Source organism: Rhincodon typus, chromosome 17 (genome assembly GCF_021869965.1).
Source record: "Rhincodon typus isolate 14 chromosome 17, sRhiTyp1.1, whole genome shotgun sequence".
Classification (NCBI taxonomy): Eukaryota; Metazoa; Chordata; class Chondrichthyes; order Orectolobiformes; family Rhincodontidae; genus Rhincodon; species Rhincodon typus.
This window is the reverse complement of record NC_063348.1, coordinates 24858012-24878756: the sequence shown is the minus strand read 5'-3', so window position 1 is coordinate 24878756 and position 20745 is coordinate 24858012. Positions and strand designations below refer to the sequence as shown.

The 20745-nt window shown below is 42.2% G+C and overlaps 1 protein-coding gene across 3 annotated transcripts in view; it reads right to left on the bottom strand.

Annotated features, from left to right (window-relative positions):
* syt19 (synaptotagmin XIX) overlaps positions 1-20440 on the bottom strand; it is a 70609-nt gene extending 50169 nt beyond the window's left edge. Inside the window, exons 1-2 of one of the 3 annotated variants that reach the window (XM_048607097.1) lie at positions 20365-20440; positions 2559-2655 (exon numbers count right to left, since the gene is read on the bottom strand). The gene's annotated coding sequence lies outside the window, so the exon portion shown is untranslated. The remainder of the gene's footprint in view (positions 1-2558; positions 2656-20364) is intronic. The other 2 variants (XM_048607098.1, XM_020511969.2) reach the window with 2 other exon arrangements.
* Between the last annotated feature and the right edge of the window lie 305 nt (positions 20441-20745).

The window sequence follows — 20745 nt, the reverse complement described above, 5'->3', positions numbered from 1 at the left end:
CTCAAGTTTGCTCATTCTGTGATGTTGCTTATTTAAGAAACTCTTGGACTTCTTTGGCTCTGTTAATCATTCATGTGCCCTGTGTATAGTTTTGTGCCTTAACAGCTGACCAAAATAACTCCATTTCTGAATCTTGATGATGTCAATCGCATTTCCTCCATACTTGATTCTTGTTAGGACATCCTTATTGTTTCTTCTCTGCTTCCACATAATAGTGAGTATGTAATTATTGGCATGATAACTTTGCCCTTAAGCAAAATCATTCAAGAGCTATCTTAATGCATTCTGAGGATATAATAGATCATCAGCTTGTCTGTTCTTTCCATGAATGTTAACTGATCAATTAGGTGTTTGCAAACTGCTCAGTTTTGAGCCTGGCAGTAGGAGAATCATGTCAGGCCCTTTGGGAGTGAGAGGGTTTAGACTGGATTGGGTCTAGTGATGTGAGGGCAATGGGTGATATGGGAGAGTTTGGGTCAGGGTCAGGTCCTACAGTGGGTGGAGAGAGGTGGAATGGGTCCAGTGACAGTGACAGAGTGGGGTTTGTCAGGTTCTGAGGCAGGGAGTATCAGGCATCCAGACAGGGGGTGCTGGATGCTGGGGAGTGTGGTGACATGTCTATTACACTATTGTGTACAGATTGTGTATTGTCTACAGATTTACAGTATCAATTTAATGTCCAGAATCCTCCTACTTGTGAGTGCAATGGTACACTAAACAATTGTGTTTGTAAGGTCAATTCAGTTGAATCCTATTAATTCATGTGATAACATTTGACAATTTATTGTTTGAGAACATAACACTTTTACCAACATTCGCATGACATAATATTTAAGAGCACAATCAAACCTAAAACCTGTAGAACAGCGATTGAGATTTTGTTTGTAATCTCTAACAATATAAACACTGGTGGGCTATCAGGAATTATACCAAGAAAAGAGCACAATCACCCTCCAGGAGGGAACATAGATGGAAGATATACGTAACAACCCAACAATGTAAAAAAGGTTGTCCCTTTATCTAGTGACGTTATGTTGGTTTAAATAGTGCAGTGAAAATCATTCTGTAAATATATTTATATCAGGCAGATGATTTTAATTCACTTACATCTAGTTTCAATGCAAAACAGAAAGTTAAATTGTGAAATAGATAATATTTTTAATGGACAAATGGTCAAAAGAGATTACACCCCTACTTTGAGAGACCTTGTCACATGCAGCAGTAGCATATTATACTATAGTAAAAAACAGTGAAAAGCCCAGTTCCCTTTTTAGGATTGAAAACATTGGGGTGGATAGTCTAGTTCATACTATCCGATATGGAAGAGTATCTATAAGTAATAGTCTTTGATAAATGGAGTTACTTGGGTTGCTCCTAATTTGAAAGGGTGTCCACAAAGCAAAAATGCTTTCATCTGCCTGTTTGGTATAATTAAATATCAATTTAGCATGTGATCTTACATGGGATTAAAAAAGATTAATTGAACAATGATGGTCATAAGAGGAAGACAATTTCTTGTACATTCTGCTTATACAGGAAAAGGCAGATATTGTGTAAATACTACTGGTTAGGAATTCAAACATGGTATTTTAACCTGCCCCATCAATTTAGGAACTTTTTGTTTCATCCCATGCCATATCTGTCCAGCTAGGAACACAAGTTTTCAATGACATATACAATCATCAATATCGATTATCAGAGTTAAAGTTGATTTAAAGAATCAATTGGATCAATATATTAGATATGATTTCCTTCTATAACTTGAACATCTTTTGAATTAAATCTTCCAGTTCACATTTTTTATTCTGGAACAACAAGATGCAGAACTTAAAAAAGTTAAGCAATATTGGCACAAGGTTCACCAAACAATTGAGACACTGGCACAATTTAATACAAAATTATACACATTAGTTGTAGTCCTACTAACTGTTTTAATCAAAGCAATTATAACTTTGGTTAATGCAAAAAGAAACGTTATATTTCAAGGTAAGTCTAGAAACTATGTACTTCAAGGTCACAATGTGCTAATGATTAAAGATATTTGCGGCAGTAACCATAGCAATGTAATTGGCAACTTGCCATTAAAACAGATAAAAATTCAAACTTTCAGTTCAATTATTTCATATATTTCAAAGATTAACAATAATCATCAACTCCATTATAAAGGATCCATTTTAAACAGCGTTTATATTAGGTTTGCTTTTACAAAGTGTTTTATTTTAAGATTAATTTTAAACTTTGTTACATTCTTTAGTTTAGAAAGCAAAACTTATAATTTGAAAGCATGAAATGGTTACAAGGAATGTATTTTAATAAACATTTTAATAAAAATTAGAAACAAATTATGTGAAGATATGTGCTCAAAATCAGATTATGGAAAGGAATTGAACAACTCATTGTTTTATCGTCAAGGCTAATTTTGTACAAAACTGAATACTGTTTAAAACAAATGAGAGATTATGCCAGCCAATCAAAGGATGACAAGACCCGGTTAATATTTGGAGGGGAAAGGTCTTGAACCTTTGGTGGAAGATAAAAGAAAACCTACATCCACGGACCGTAATTGTTAAATCCAGAAGCAGTTGTGTGTTTCTGAAGTCTACTGAATTTTGTAGGTATACTCTGTCTCCTTTAGAGTTATTCTGTTGTTATAATCTAGCGTAAGAAAAAGACAGTGAATTATAAATACTATGTATCAAAACTAAGGTTTAGTTATATGAACAAATGTTTCTTATACATTTGGACTTAACCAATGCTGCATTATAGCTTCAAAATTCTATACTACAAGTCCGCACTAATTTATGTATATACCCTTTAATAAAATTTTCTGCGGATTTTCTGTCTCACATTGCTGAGAACACATCTCAAGAACATGTGCAAATTTGGTCAACTTAATTAGGGAAGGATGTAATGACATTGAAGGCAATTCAGAGGAAGTTTACTAGATTGATACCTGGAATGAGCCGGTTGTCTAATATTGAAAGATTGGAAGACTGGGCCTATTTTCAATTGACTTTAAAACAACAAGATTTAGCTTGATTGATACTTCTAAGATTCTGACTGGGCTTGGCCAGGTGGATATGGAAATGACGTTTCCTTTTGTGGGTGAGTCCAGAACTAGGGTACACCATTGTAAAATTAGTTGTTGTTCTTTAGGACAATGAGGTAATATTTTTCCTTTCAGAAGGTTGTGCAACTTGGGAACTCTCTGTCTCAGAAAGCAGTGGAGATGGGGTCATTGAATATTTTTTAAGGAGGAGGTAGAAACTTTTTCCTAAGCAAGGGAATCAATCGTTATCAGGGATAGATGGAAATATGGAATTTAGAATACAAACAAATCAGCCACGATCTTATTGGGTGGTAGAACAGTGTTGAGGGATCAACTGGCCCGTTTCTGCCCCTAATTCATAAGTTTCTGTGAATATTTTGTCCACTGTTTTGGTTAAATGTATCACTTCAAATGTACCTCCAATCACATACAGGAGCAATGGATAGATTTCCATTCTGATAATACGTGTTGACAGTGAGTGCGCCGGCATCTCCGGGCACTACAATCAAGCCTACCCCAGCTCAAAGCCTCCCTCTCCCAGACCTGCAAAGGACCTCTCCTGTTTTTTATTCTTCGTAGGATCCACAACCTGAACTCACAATTCTACTCAGCTTTATTGGACACTAAAAACCGTAAGTACAGTAAACTTACTGGTGCCTACCACACAAAACGGGCTTCCTCCACCCCCCAAATCCCCAACCCTACCCAGGACCTTCCCCACAATGTGCCCGCTGCCCTTCGCCATGAGGCCACTGTCGGAGAACCCACAGATGATGTCACATCCGTCACCACCGGGTACCCCACTTCCGGGACAGCAAACGCCATCACTGCCGATGCCACCGCCTCCATTTCCAAGACCAACACCACAGACACTGAAGACGCACCTACCGTCACCGCTGCTGCTGCCGCCTACCCCGCTCCCCCCACCGCCGACGCCGCTCCATCCATCAATGACGTGGACACAACTCCGCCCACCACCAACACAACTCCGCCCACAGCCTACGCTGACGCAACTCCGCCCACAGCCTCCACAGCTAGCAGCTCCAGAGGGGACAATAGCACCCAGCCCTGCCAAGTCTTCACCATCCCCCCAGACCTCCCCCATTCTGAGGACGAACGGTCAGTCCCCAGTAAAGGGCTTACTTTTGTCCCCCTCCGCTCACACATCAACGAATACCGGTCACGTTTGGACATAGAGCAGTTTTTCTGCCACCTCCGCCTCCACGCTTACTTCTTCAACCGTTAACCTAACCCTCCCTCTACTGACCCCTTCTCCCGCCTCCAACACACCCCCTCCTCCTGGACACCACCCCAAGGCCTCCTACCCTCCCTTGACCTCTTCATCTCCAACTGCTGTTGAGACATCAATCGCCTCAACTTCCCCACCCCTCTCACCCACTCCAACCTCTCCCCTGCAGAACGTGCAGCCCTCCGCTCCCTCTGCTCCAATCCCAACCTCACCATAAAACCCGCGGACAAGGGAGGCGCAGTTGTAGTATGGCGCACTGACCTCTACATCGCCGAGGCCAGATGCCAACTCTCCGACACCTCCTCCTACCGCCCCCTTGAGCATGACCTTACCCCCGAGCACCAAACCATCATCTCCCAAACCATCCACAACCTCATCACCTCAGGTGACCTCCCACCCACGGCCTCCAACCTCATCATTCCCCAACCCCGCACCGCCCGCTTCTATCTCCTTCCCAAAATCCACAAACCTGAATGCCCTGGTCGACCCATTGTCTCCGCCTGCTCCTGCCCCACCGAACTTATCTCCAACTACCTGGACTCCATTTTCTCCCCCTTGGTCCAGGAACTCCCTACCTACATCCGTGACACCACCCACGCCCTCCACCTCCTCCAGAGCTTCCAATTCCCCGGTCCCCAACACCTCATCTTTACCATGGACGTCCAGTCCCTATACACCTGCATTCCCCATACAGATGGCCTAAAGGCCCTCCGCTTCTTCCTGTCCCACAGGCCCCACCAGTCCCCCTCCACTGACACCCTCATCCGCCTAGCCGAACTCGTCCTCACCTCAACAACTTCTCTTTCAATTCCTCCCACTTCCTACAGACAAAGGGGGTGGCCATGGGTACCCGCATGGGCCCAAGCTACACCTGCCTCTTTGTAGGTTATGTGGAACAATTCCTCTTCCGTACCTACACTGGCCCTAAACCCCACCTCTTCCTCCGTTACATTGAAGCCTCGTGCTCCCACGAGGAGCTCGAACAGTTCATCCACTTCACCAACACCTTCCAACCCAACCTTAAGTTCACCTGAACCATCTCTAATACCTCTCTCTCTCCTTCCTGGACCTCTCTGTCTCCAACGTGGGCAAACATCTAGAAACCGATATCCATTTCAAGCCCACCGACTCCCACAGCTACCTAGAATACACCTCCTCCCACCCACCTTCCTGCAAAAATGCCATCCCCTATTCCCAATTCCTTCGCCTCCGCCGCATCTGTTCCCAGGATGAGGCATTCCACTCCCGTACATCTCAGTTGTTCTCGTTTTTCAAGGACCGCAACATCCCCCCCTCAGTGGTCGAGAACGCCCTCAACAGTGTCTCCCGCATTTCCCGCAACTCATCCCTCACACCCCGTCCCCGCAATAAGAACCAAAAAAGAATCCCCCTTGTCCTCACGTACCACCCCACCAACCTCCGGATCCAAAGCATCATCCTCCGACACTTCCGCCATCTGCAATCCAACCCCACCACCGAAGACATTTTTCCCTCCCCACCCTTATCTGCTTTCCGGAGGGACCACTCTCTCCGTGACTCCCTTGTCCGCTCCACACTCCCCTCCAGCCCTACCACACCCAGCACTTTTCCCTGCAACCGCAGGAAGTGCTACACCTGCCCCCATACCTCCTCCCTCACCCCCATCCCAGGCCCCAAGAAGACTTTCCACATCAAGCAGATGTTCACCTGCACATCTGCCAATGTGGTATACTGCATCCGCTGTACCCATTGTGGCCTCCTCTACATTGGGGAAACCAAGCGGAGGCTCGAGGACCGCTTTGTAGAACACCTACGCTCGGTTCGCAATAAACAACTGCACCTCCCAGTCACGAACCATTTCAACTCCCCCTCCCATTCCTCAGATGACATGTCCATCCTGGGCCTCCTGCAGTGCCACAACGATGCCACCCGAAGGTTGCAGGAACAGCACCTCATATTCCGCTTGGGAACCCCGCAGCCCAATGGTATCAATGTGGACTTCACAAGCTTCAAAATCTCCCCTCCCCCTACCACATCCCAAAACCAGCCCAGTTCATCCCCGCCTCCCTAACCTGTTCTTCCTCCCACCTATCCCCTCCTCCCACCTCAAGCCGCACCCCCATCTCCTACCTACTAACCTCATCCCGCCCCTTTGACCTGTCCATCCTCCCTGGACTGACCTATCCCCTCCCTAACTCCCCACCTACACTCACCTTTACTGGCTCCATCCCCGCCTTTTCGACCTGTTTGTTTCCTCTCCACCTATCTTCTCCTCTATCCATCTTCTATCCGCCTCCCCCTCTCTCCGTAATTATTTCAGAACCCCCTTCCCCTCCCCCATTTCTGATGAAGGGTCTGGGCCTGAAACGTCAGCCTTTCTGCTCCTATGATGCTGCTTGGCCTGCTGTGTTCATCCAGCTCTGCACCTTGTTGTTTATGAGTCTGATGACGTATTGTTCCTATGTATGAATGATAGGGAAAGTGTCATGACTCACTTGGGCAATATGCTTGAAATCAAACCCCACTACTCCTGGAGTCATAACAGATGTGAAGATTTAATGAAACTACCAAAGATTTCAATAAAGGAAAAAATAAGTCACAATAACATAGTTCTGTATCGCCAGTCCAAAGTGCAAAACTGGTCTCAGAATCCTTTTGATTTTTCAATGATGTTAATTTTTAAAAATCATTCATGGGATATGGGCGTCACTGGCTAGCCAGCATTTACTGGCCGTCCCTTGTTGCCCTTAAGAAGGTGGTGGTGAGCCGACTTCTTGAACCGCTGCAGTCCACATACCATAGATTGACCCTGAGGGAGGGAATTCTGGGATTTTGACCCAGCAAAAATGAAGGAATGGCAATAGATTTCCCATGCAGGATTGTGAATGGTTTGAAGGGGAACTCGAAGGTGGTGGATGTAGTGCCAATCAAGTGGGCTGCTTTGTCCTGGATGACGTGAAGCTTCTTTAGTGTTGTTGGAGCTGTACCTATACAGGAGCATGGGGAGTATTCCACTACACTTCTGATTTGTGTCTTGTAGATGGTGGACAGGCTTTAGGGAGTCAGGAGGTAAGTTACTCACCACACTATTCCCAGCTTCTGACTTGTTTTTGTAGCCACTGTGTTCATGTTTATGTCCAGTTGCGTTTTGGTTTAAAGGTAAGCTCCCCAGGATGTTGACAGTGGGGGGATTCAGTGATCATAACACCATTGAATGTCAAGGGACAGTGGCTAGATTGTTTCTTATTGGAGATTGTGTGAATGTTACTTGGCATTTGTCAGCTTAAACCTGGATATTGTTCAGACGTGTTGCATTGGAACATGGACTGAGGAGTTGCAAATGGTGCTGAACATTGTGCAATCATTAGCCAACATCCCCATTTCCGAACTTACAATGGAGGGAAGGTCATTGATGAAGCAGCTGAAGATGGTTGGGCCTAGGACTGTACCCTGAGGAATTCCTGCAGAGACGTCCTGGAGTTGACATGACTGACCTCTAACAACCACGACCATCTTCCTATATGCCAGGTATGACCCCAACCAGCAGAGAGTTTGCCCCCTTATACCTATTGATCCCAGTTTTGCTAGGGGTCCTTGATGTCACACTTGGTCAAATGCAGCCTTGATGTCAAGGGCTGTCATTCTCACTTCACCTCTAGTATTCAGCTCTTTTGTCCATGTTTGAACCAAGGCTGTAATGAGGTCAGGAGCTGAGTGGCCTTGGTGGAACCCAAACTGGGCATCACTGAGCAAGTTATTGCTGAGCAGGTGCTGCTTGATAGCATGGTTGATGACACCTTCCATCACTTTACTGATGATTGAGAATAGACTGATGCACGGTATTTGGATGGTTTGAAGTTGTCATGCTTTTTGTGTACAGGAGAAATATGTGCGATTTTCCACATTATCAGGTAGATGCCAGTATTGTAACTGTACTGGAACAGCTTGGCTAGGCGAGTGGCAAATTCTGGAACTCAAGTCTTCAGCGCTATTGCTAGAATGTTGTCAGAGCCCCTAGCCTTGTAGCATCCTGTGCCTCCAACTGTTTCTAGATATCATGTGAAGTGAACTGAGTTGGCTGAAGACTAGAATCTACACAGTGAAGACTGGTCTATCATTCACTGATTGTTTGGTTGAACCTGGAGTCTTTCTTTTTGTCTTTGGATTTTGTAATTATTTCTCTCACCGTCTACAAATGTAGCTTTTCTGTTCTTTTGAACAAAAGTTGGAGAGAGAGAAGAGAGAAAGATTGAGGTGGATGACTTCTGGAGCTCTCCTTGCTCCATTCCATTTCACTCCCCTCAGAATCTGTGGTAAACAGCAACCTGAATGATCGGATGATTGTTGCTATGCTGAGCTTTCCTGAAACCAAATTGGTACCAATTTATGCCCCCCAAAATTAACATTGTTTCACTTGCATCTATTAACTTCCAAGCTGCAGACATCTCTTCTTACAGTTTCCCCATTTTAAAGACTGTGTCTATTTTTCTCATTTCCAGTTGATAGTTCAAAAATGTAGTCTCTTAAATAACTCCACATTTGAAAGCAATGAAACACCATTTTTAAATGCTTTTCATGACCAGGTATGTGACAGGTAGACAACAAAACTTACATCCATTCAACTGTATTCATTTCTTACAGTATTCAAACAACTTCTGGTCATCTTTTGCTTAAATTCTCAATTTACTCTCTTGTTTTTACATTTTGGAACATCCATCTGCTGTGATTCTATTTTCACATATTTTACATATGAAACATAGATACGCTGCAAACTATACAACTGCATAAAGTAAAGCTTACAAAATTTTACAATTAACAATATGACTCTGTTAAACTCTTCTTCAATTTTCTCAACACATATTTTTCAGAAAGAGAGAACTCTGTTATCTGTGCACCCAATCTTTTATTCCAAATTAAAATAATGTTAATTTAAGATAAAAACTCTTAATATCTGTATCCAAATCTTCACTTTAAGCAGAGAAATCAACTTCATTTGGTTCCACAGTATATTCTTCTACATGTGTGTTTAAAATTATAATGATTTAACTTAACTCTTAAGTCAACACCGTTGGAATGGAGTCATTGCATTTCTTCCCGTGATTCTAACTCCAATAAATACTCTAGCATTCCTGCTTCAGAAAATCATCATCAAGGCATGAAGGAGAGACTTTTTCCCACACATCTGCTTGAGCTTTGGATTTTCTTACATGTCCTGCCCTTGGAAATTTATATTCTAATTGTAAAATCTCCTCATGATGTTACTATCTGACAAGCAACACTCCATTCCTCATCTGCAGGTCAGTGAGGGTCTCTCCATTTCCTCATCACTCTGTTTTTAATATAATGTCACTCTGGAAGGCTGTCAACCTCACCTTTAGTGTGAGCTGACTGTGTCAACTTGTTTAACTCTGGATCTGCTTTCTGAACCTTAATTAGTGAAGACATGCCAAACAATTCTTTTGAATTCTCCCCTTGGTTAAATAAAGTTTCAGTTACTCTATAACAGCTGACTGTGATATAACTTTGACCTCTGGTGATGGACTTTGTTTTGCCCTTACTCTGGTCACCACACACAATGGAAAAGTACCTGGAATTAGTTTCTGAAACTGTTGTGTCTCTTTAAACTCATGTGGATTTTTCTTAGCTATGGGTGATCTTGAATCCATGCAAATTCTTTTCTAGGTGAAAGTCAACTCCATCCACAGGCTACCTGTCTTCTTTCCACTCTTCCATTTTCTATCCCTACTGAATTTATGAAGGTGAAGGAGAAAAGTTTAATTTTATAGCTCATAATTATTAACAATTTCTGGTGCCTGTCTCACAGTTGCAACACTTCAATCTTCAACATGGATTCTTAGAAGAAAAAGTAGTGACTTTATAAATTCTTCCAAGCCAATGATCTCTCTGAGAGCTTTATAAGTGGCCTCAATTCTTTATTCTCATGTCAACCTATCAAAATTACTTTGTCTAACCCTTTCAAATTCAAAGTAGGTTTGTCTAGTGTGTTCCCTCAAATTTTGAAGCTGTTGCCTGTATGCTTTAAGAACTAACATGTGCGCACCCAGAATAGCCTTTGTTTATATGATCTGTAGAAATCCCCTCTGTCAGTGAAGCATAAATTTCATGGGCTCAATCTGTCAATTTGCTTTGCATGAACAATGTCCAGTTTTCCCTCAGCTAATTGACCTGTTTCACTATTTTCTCAAATGATATGAAGAATGCCTCCACTTTGAACAATTTCTCTTTTAACCCCACTCACTTTCTCCAAGTCGAAGATGTGGCTATGGGTACCCACATGCATCTCAGTTATACCTGTCAGTTTATGGTGCAAGTGAAAACTCCTTGTTCCAGTCCTATTTGGGACCCCACCTCCATCTCCTACTCCAGTATGTCAATAACATCATTCACGCCACTTCCTTGTCTCATCCAGATTTGGAAAATTACATCAATTTTGCTGCTAATTTATATTGTTTTCTCCATCTCCACTTGGTCCATCTGTGAATCTTCCACTCCCTTTCTTGACTTTTGTGTTTTCATTTCTGGGCATAGGGTGCCCACCAATAGCCATTAAAAACCCACCAGCTACCACAGTTAACTTGACTACACTTCCTTACACCCAATTTCCTATAAGGACTCCATTCCATTTTCCGGGTTTCTCTGTCTCCATTGCATCTGTACTGGATGATACCACCTTTCACAGGGGTTCCCTGACATGACCACCTTTTTTCTTCAACCAAGAACTCCCTGCCATTGTAGTTGACAGGGCCCTCAATCACGTCCAACCCATTTCCTGCAAATCTGCCATCATCCATTCTCTTCCCTCCCAGAATAATGATAGGGCTCCCCCTGTCCTCACTTTCCACCTTACTAGCTTCCAGCTTCAGAGTATCATCCTGCACCATTGTTATTACCTCCAGCAGAATGCTGCCATCAAACACATCTCCCTTCCCTTCTGAAGAAGGGTCTAGGCCCGAAACGTCAGCCTTCCTGCTCCTCTGATGCTGCTTGGCCTGCTGTGTTCATCCAGCTCTACACCTTGTTATCCCTTCCCTTCTTTGTCAGCATTGTACAGGCTCTATTGCCTCTATGACAGCCTGGTCTACTCCTCTTTCAGACCTATAACTTTTTATCAACCCTACCATGGCACCTTCCCGCACAACTACAGAAGGTGCAACTCTTGCCCTTTTACTTTCTCCTGCCTCCTTACTGTCTGAGAACCTAAACACACTTTCCAGGTGAAGCAGAGATTTACTTGTACTTCTTTCAATGTTATCTACTCTATTTTCAGCTCACAATCAATGTTCCCTCTAATCTCTGTGGTTTCTTATTTGTGTAGCGTCTCCAAGGTTCCATACACAGTGATTGGCACCAACACACTGAATGCGGCATTGACTTTCACGCATGGAAGTCTTGGTGAGCCATGCTGCTGGAAGGAAAATTAGAGGGAAGGCTAGACAAAATGCAGACTCCTCCACATTGCTGAGTCCAAATGCAGACTGGGTAGAACATCTCTATTCTGTTTTAAGAACAACCCTGACCTTCCAGTTGTTTGCCATTTCAAAATACAGTGTCTTTTTAATTCTGACATTTCTGTCTGAGACCTGTTGCAATGTCATAACAAAGCACCTCGTTTTCTGTTCAGATACTTTGCAGTCTTCAGGACTCAACATTGAGTTCAAAAACTTCAAAGAATGAACACAGGAATTCATTTTTATTACACGCGCTTACACCTCCAGTGTTTTGTTTGTCATGGGTTTGCTGTCAACAAAGCTGACTTACCTTCCACGATTCACATGTACCATGAATACATTCACACCAATTTTACATCTATATCTCTCCTCTACTACCCTTTGCACTCCCTTTGTCGTTTGCTCTGGGTACCCTCTCCATCTGTTCCATTCACTCCTCCTTTTCCTTCATCAACAGCATAAAAAACTATTATTTTCCAGCCCCCTTCAGTTCAGAAAAAGAGTCATATTGGATTCAATATGTTAACTTTGTTTCTTTCTCCACAGATGCTGCCAGGCCTACCAAATTTCTCTAGCACTTTTATAAGGTACTATGTTTAATTTCTACTTTCAAAACGGGATGAATATATTATGATCTAAAATTATTATAAGTGGAAATGTTTAAAGTAATTATTAGATTTGAGTTCTTACACAACAACATTTCATGTGTAGTTTTACCTCCAGTAAAAAAATTGAGATGCTGTCTTACAGGTTTATTAAAATAACTGTAAACATGTGCCAAGAAAGCAAAGGGAAATATTGAAATGCCAAGGTCCCTGAGGCTTTCTGAATTTTAACTTATACTTGACACACTGTGTATTTTGGAAAAGGCCACAAGATCATAAGACATAAGATGTGCGCTGTCTTCGGTAGTATAGTGGCTAGTATCCCCGCCTGTCACGCAGGAGATCTGGGTTCAATTCCCCGCCGGGTGGCACTAAGCGCTTCCCGGGCGGCACATGGCTCAGTGGTTAGTACTGCTGCCTCACAGCGCCAGGGACCCGGGTTCGATTCCACCCTCGGGCGACTGTCTGTGTGGAGTTTGCATGTTCTCCCCGTGTCTGCATGGGTTTGCTCCGGTTTCCTCCCACAATCCAAAGATGTGCAGGCTCGGTGGATTGGCCATGCTAAATTGCCCATAGTGTCTGAGGATGGGCCTGGGTAGGATACTCTGAGGGTCGGTGTGGACTTGTTGAGCCAAAGGGCCTGTTTTCACACTGTCGGGATTCTATGATTCTATGATTTAGGAGCAGAATTAGGCCATTCAGACATCAAGTCAGTTCCATCATTCAATCATGGCTGACATATTTCTCAATTCCATTCTCCTGCCTTCTACCCTTAACCCCTGTTCCTGTTACTAATCAAAACCCTATCTACACCTGTCTTAAAGACACTCAAAACTTGCCTCCACAGCCTTTTCTGGCAATGAGTTCCATAGATTCGCCATGCTCTGACTGAAGAACTTCCTCCTTGTATCCCTTCTAAAAGGTCGATCCTTCACTCTGAGGCTGTTCCCCCATGTCCTAGGCTCTCCTACTAGTGGAAACATCTTCTCCACCTCCACTTTATCCAGGCCTCATTCTCATAAACCTCCTATGGACACCTCTAACACTAACACATCCTTCCTTACATATGGGGCTCAAAAATGCTCACAATATTCCAAATGCGGTCTGATCAGAGCCTTATACAGACAGCCTCAGTAATGCATCCCTTATCTTGTATTCTTACCTTCTTGAAATAAATGCTAACATTGCATTTACCTTCCTAACTGCCAACTGAACCTGCACGCTAACCTTAAGAAAAGCCTGAATTAAGACCCTCAAGTCCCTTCGTGCTTCAGATTTTCATCACCTTTTCCTGTTTAGAAAATTGTCTATGCCTCTACTCCAAAGTGCATAATTTCACACTTTACCTGCACTGTATTCCATCTGCCACCTCTTTGCCCAATCTCCTCATCTGTCCGAGTCCTTCTGCAGCTTCCCCACTTCCCCATTAGTACCCATCCCTCCATCTATCTATATGTCATCTGTGAACCTGGCAACAATGTCCTCTATTCCTTTGTCCAGGTCATTAATATAAAACTTGAATAGTTGTAGGCCCAACAATGATCCCTGCGCAACTCCACTAGCCACTGGCTGCCATCCTGGAAAAGACCCCTTTATCCCCACTCTCTGTTTTCTGACAGTCAGCCAATCCTCTATCCATACCAGTACCTTGCCACTAACACCTTGGGGTCTTATCTTATTTAGCAGCCTTCTGTGCAGCATCTTGTCAAAGGTCTTCTGGAAACCCAAAGATATCACATCCACTGGCTCTTCTTTGTATGACCTGCTCATTATAAGTTAGCCAACTCTTGACATTTGCCAACAACAAAGGATTTTCCAAGAAAGCATTTCTGATAGTTTAATGCAGAAATAACTGGTTATGCAGCATTCATATAAAACTTGCAAGTTGTATAGTCTATGTACAAGACAAGGATAATGATATTACTCAATCTTTTCAATCTTTAATCATCATGAGTCACTCAGAGAATCAGAAATCTTGCAAAGGTGCCTACTTAAGATCCTATAGCAGCATGAAGAAAAGCTATACAGGAATTTTAATTGTGAAATTATAATGTACCTCATATAGCTGAAGTGACTACCTGTCTCCCTAACATATTTGGTAGGGTAGAGCAAGGCCATGTAACTTTTCTCCAGAACATGTTTCACATCATGGTTTATTGAAAGAACATTTGCGATACAACATTTTCTATTAATGTTTCTCATTCCATCAGATGTGGATTCAATAGCAGCAGTTGACAAGGAAAAAGAAAAGCAGCAATATGGCAGTTTCAAGCAATCAGTATCTCTGTGGGTAAATCTAACTTGTGAAAAAAGCATACAGATCAGGAAGATCAAAATATCCTTTGATTAGGGTACTCACTCATACCATCATCCTACGACCAATGCTGAAAACATGTTTGTTTGAACATTGGGTCAAAATCGTCAACAAGCACTTAGTGCCTGACTGCATATATTGATAATGGTGATGAAGAATGATGTATTGGATGTGCTGTTGAAGCTCAAATCTGGGTTGAATGAAACAGCAAAGCTAGCATTCCATGTTCAACTTGAGTAAGCAGCTTTTGTAATGTCAAGATTCAATTGAAGCAACTTAGGAAATTTTAATATGGAGTTATTGGTACTGCAGAAATGTTGAACTGGGTGCCAGCAACATACATAAGGATATTAATTCTAATGTACTGAATGATGTCAATTAGAATTAACTGAAGATAAAAGACTAGAGAATATTTATGTGATTTAAATAAGAGGTTAAAAGATGTCAGTTTTATATATTTAGTTTTTCAAAAGAATGTGCATTATACTACCAAAGTCTTCTAAGCGTTAAATGCCAGTCACATGGAGCTCACAGTAAACTACACTTCGTTTCCTCTTTTGGAGTTCATAAGCACATTAATATCCCCTCACTTAAGTGAAACATTTGTCAAAAGCCCATTAATGACCACAAGTGAATTGGTCAATTTTTTGTGGAGATTATTGCTTTTCACATGTTCACTCAAATTTGGACAAATTGAATGTTTTCACTGTATTGCCACTACACAGAAAGCTTGTGTTATACCTAGTAGTAACCACATTTAGTTCCAAGTCATAAAAATATTTTTATTATTTCGTAACACAATAGTAAGTAGGATGATCATTTTCCACTGAAACTAATGCATTTCAAACCAGAAATGTATAGCTGATATGTAATGCACACCATTCTAAAACGTGCAGACAGATGCACAAAGATCTATAGTTGGAAGCCAGTTGCATTCTGTACCAAAAGAATACAGCATAACACATTCAACTGACTCTATACCTGTATGGTATCAAAACCTCAACATTAGCAACATGACCTTGTTAACAGTTTTTATCTGATGTGCAAATGCTGGAATTAAACAGAGATTGAATTTGGTTTCATATTGCAAAACCATACCAGCGTTTGTACACTTCTCAATCAAATATGCTATAGACCAAGCTCCCTGGAAAGGTTTTCTCTGTATCTGTAGCTGATTCATAGTTGAAGTTGGGCTAAAATTGCATTGTCCACCACCCATCGCACAACCTCACTTTATGGTTGCAAGCAGGCAAACATTTTTTTTCAGTAATTGTAAAATCAAATTTACTTGATCTTGGAAAAAAATTGGAAATTGTATTCATCAGGTACCATGAATGAAAACTTGCTGTATTACTGACAGGGATGGGTTTGTAGATTATGGCATGTCTGTAAACGAAACAGGGGAGAATTATATGTCATTGCTAATGAACTGAAAGAGGTGGAATTGAAGAAAAGGTCTCAAATAGGATAGTGGCATAACTGTCTCCTGCAGTTAGCAAAATATCATCTTTTGTATCCTCTTTAGGCTGCTGCATTTTACTTCCTCCTCTAGTGCTTCCATGAAACTTTCTCTTAGTCAGGCTGTGTGGGCAGAAAGAATACATCGTAAGATCAATTGAGGCATCTGAAGCACTTTGTAACCAGGTCAATCTTGTCTTAGTTTTTATTGCAGTTTTGAAAACTATTGCATTATATTCAGCTCATGACAGATTTCATGAGCCACTGATGCTGAGGGCCACCTCAATCCCTAGAATCTAACACAGACCTTGCTTTTCTGGGTTAAAGCAAACAGGTATAATTAACCAAGTTAAATAGAACCAAGGTGGCACTTATCAAAGATGACATCCTATGTGACTGTGACACAGGTAAGCATCCTTGTCTTACTGTTCGCAACCAGGACTTGAAATCTGTCATGAACTGAGTTGAAGCACACCATCCTCCTTCAATACATCTCCATTGTCATTCAGCTCCCATGTGGTTCCACTCTTATCCATCCAATTGTCGCCGGAGAATTATATGCAATGCATTCTCTACCTGTCCGTATAACATTACCTCTGGCCCCCTTCCACAACTCTTTCTTCTCACCTACACACTTCCTTTTGGTGACATCACCCGAAGGTACAGAGTTAGTGACAACACCCAGCTCTAGCTCACCATCACCTTGCCTGACAGTTCCACAGTTATTAATTAATCAGACTGCTTAGCCAACATCTAGGACTGGATGAACAAATATTTCTTTCAAATGTTTGAAAGCATTGAGCGGATTAAAATAATTATTTCCAGTCCTTGCTACAAATTCAACTTCTTGTCTCCTAACTCCATCCCTCTTCCTGGTAACACAGTCTGACATTAAGCAATTTCTTCACAACTTCGGTGTCTGATTTGATCCCAAGAAGACCTTTCAAATTCATATTTGCACCATCACCAAGAGCTTCTTTTTGCATCTCTATTGCTTGATTTCACCTCTGTCTCAGCTTCTCTGCTCATCTATGCCTTTATTTCATCTAGATTTGACTATTCTAACACATTCCTGCTGGTTTCCCATGTTCTATCCTCTGTAAACTTGAAGTCATCCAATTATGTGCTGCCTGTGTATTAACTCACAGAAAGTCCTATACTCCTGTACATTGGATCCTGGTCAAGCAACGCCTTGATTTTAAAATTTTCATCCTTTTTATGCTGATGAAAATATAACATGGTTGAAAGGTTAATTTCACCTATTGACTGGAAGTAACAAATGTCATCATACTCTATTTTTTTCAAAAGATTTGCTCTCTTTTAACTCACCAAATCCTGTTTGGTACAATACAAAAAAGCAGACATCTGGCTTAGCAGCTACACAATGCACAGCTTACCTGTTCATTTATATTTTGGCATCAAGACAAGAAACTTTGTTAAATATTTGACTTTGCTAAAATCTACAAGAGGTGCAGCTTTCGAATCTGAACATGAGTTAAAACATACATAAGAGAATTTGTCACGTTAGTAACATTATACTCTTTTCAACTGTGACTTGAAACAGCCCAAATATTAGCAGGACTACCAAACTTTTTTTATTTATTCTCCTGTGGGACGTGGGTGTCACTGGCTGGCCAGCATTTATTGCCAGTTCCTAGTGAGCTGCCTTCTTGAACCACTGCAGTCCACGATGCCCTTAGGGAGGGAATTCCAGGAGTTTGAACCAGTCACAGTGAAAGAACGGCAATATACTTCCAAGTCAGGATGGTGAGTGCTTGAAGGGAAACTTGCAGGTGATGGTATTCCCATGTTTTTGCTGCCCTTGTCCTTCCAAATGGAATTGGTTGTGAGTGTGGAAGGTGCTGTCAGAGGATCTTTGCTGAATTTCTGCAATGCACTTTGTACGTACTACACACTGCAGTGACTGCAGTTGGTGCTGGAGGGAGTGGAGGTTTGTGGATGTGATGCCAACCAAATGAGCTGCTTTGTGCTTGATGGTGTCAAGCTGCATAAGTATTCTCACGGTTACGCTCATCCAGGCAAGTAGGGAGTATTCCATCACATACCTGACTTGTGCTTTGTAGACGATGGACAGCCTTTGGGGAATTAGGAGGTGAGTTAGTCACCGCAATATTCCTAGCATCTGACCTGCTCCTGAAGCTACTGTATTTATATGGCAAATCCAACTGAGTCAATGGTAACCTCCAGCATGTTGATAGTGGGGGATTCAATGATGGTAACATCAATGAATGTTAAGGGGTAGTGGTTAGGTTGTCTCTTATTGGAGATGGAGATAGCCTGGCATTAGTATGGTCTAAATGTTACTTGCCACTTGCCAGCCTAAGCTTGGACATTGTCTAGATCTTGTAGCATGTGAACATGGACTGCTTCAGTACTTGAGGAGTCATGAGTGGCACCGAACTTTGTGCAATCATTAGCAGACATCCCTACCTCTGAACTTATGATGGAGGGAAGGTCATTGATGAAGCAGCTGAAGAAGGTTGGGCGGAGGACACTGGCCTAAGGAACTCCTGCAGAGATGTCCTGGGCCTGAGTTGACTGACGTCCAACAACCATGACCGTCTTCCTCTTGTCTCTTATGACACCAGCCACCAGAGAATTTGCTGCCTGATACCCATTGCTTCCAATTTTTTCAGGGCTTTTGATGCCACACTCGGCCAAATGCAGCCTTGATGTCAAGGGCTGTCATTTCCACCTCAACCCTTTTGTCCACGTTTGAACCTAGGCTGTAATGAGGTCAGGAGCTGATGGCCCTGGCAGAACCTAAACTGGGCATCACTGAGCAGGTTATTGCTGAGCAGGATGCTGCTTGATAGCTCTGTTGTTGATACCTTACATCACTTTACTGATGATCAAGAGTAAATCGATGGGGCAGTAATTGATTGGGTTAGATTGGTTCTGCTTTTTGTGTAGAGGACATACCTGGGCAAATTTCCACATTGTCAGATTGGTGCCAATGTTGTAACTGTACTGGAACCACTTGGCTAGGAGAGTGACAAGTTCTGGAGCACAAGTCTTCAGTACTATTTCCAAAATGCTGTTAGCCCCATAGCCTTGTAGTATCCTGTGCCTCCAACCATTTCTTGATATCATATGGAATGAATCGAATTGAGATGGGTATAGAGTGGTAGCAGATGAATTCCAGATGGTTTGGGAGTAGGAAGCCACATGAGTAGAGTGCCAGGTGGGTAGGATGCCAGCCAGGAAGGTTGCCAGCTGGGAGGGGTGGGGTTCCAGAGATAGGATGTCAGATTAGTAGGAGGTAGAATGTCGTGTGATTATGATGTCAAATGGGAAGGGATCAGGTTCTGTGGGTGCAAGGTGGCAAGATGCAGTGTTAAGTAGATCAGTTGAGTGGGAGAAATCGGGTTGAACAGGGCCAGAGTATGATTTGGGTGTCGGATCTGGGAGGGGGAGGGTCATGTCCAGCATAGGTCAGGGAATCTTGGAATTGTGTCTGGCAACTGAGGAGTCAGATTAGGTCCAGCAGTGGAGGTGTGGTGTTAGGTTGAGTCCAGTGGGAAGGGAATTAGCTGTGGTCTAGTCCAGCGGTGGGGTGGAGTGAAGGGGTGATGGATTCGCATTGGTTCATACAGATGGGGGGAGGAGTAAGTGAAGTTGTGGCCCAGGGATTGTCAGGTCAGGGTCTGGGGGCTGTAAGTGATTTGTAGGAGGTGTCATTGGGGACTGTTTGATCGGTAGGGGAGTCTATTGATTAGTTACTCAAAAATTAGACTATGTATTAATAATCTTTGTCTCAGTAACTACTTTATTTAATTTCATCAGAACAATTTGAAGTCTTTGATTTATATGGAGACTTCTGAAGGGTTCCAGTTAAGGAAGAATATTCTAGCAGAATATTCAGTTTGCTCGGCAATTGCCACAGAGTCTGCTACGATGGGGATTCCACAAGACCCGTTTGCAACTCTCAGCTATACTGAAATAATGACTGGCCACAGGAAAATCCAAGCCAATAGTGAATCAGCACAAAAGTAATAATTTTAGCATTTCAACAAAATAGTCTTGTTATTGTCAGATCAAAGGTTTACAAATAATAGGACTTCACATTGCTATGAACAGTAAACATACCAGCAAATCTACATCATATGGTCAAGTCTCGAGTAACAAGTTTCATTAATCTTAGTTCAGATTCTGACAGGCACAATAAAACTCAGAGTCACATGTTAAGTTTAAGAATAGAGAAAATCCATTCACTGTACCTGTGAATTAATGTCTATTAGGAAAGAGAATCATCACTGATCTTGTCAGCCATCCTCTGTTACTGGGAACTAAATGTGTGTGGACACGAGTGGAATAAGTGAAGCAATATTCAAATCAGCCAGTGAACGCCTTAGTTAATATTTAAACTGCTCTCCTTGAACTCATCTTGTGCTTAGATTCCAGTTAAGCAAGAATAAAAATGTTTTCCTCGTGTTTTGGAAGTTATTTGACACCACTTTTTAGTGAACTGAGTCAGGAAATAAGATGCAAAGTAGGCATGTGATAGATTTTGCTGACAATAACAATAGTTGAGTTGATTGATTACATGTGTTTTACTAGGATGAATGCACAGAATCCAGTTCTATTTTATTTATGGAAAA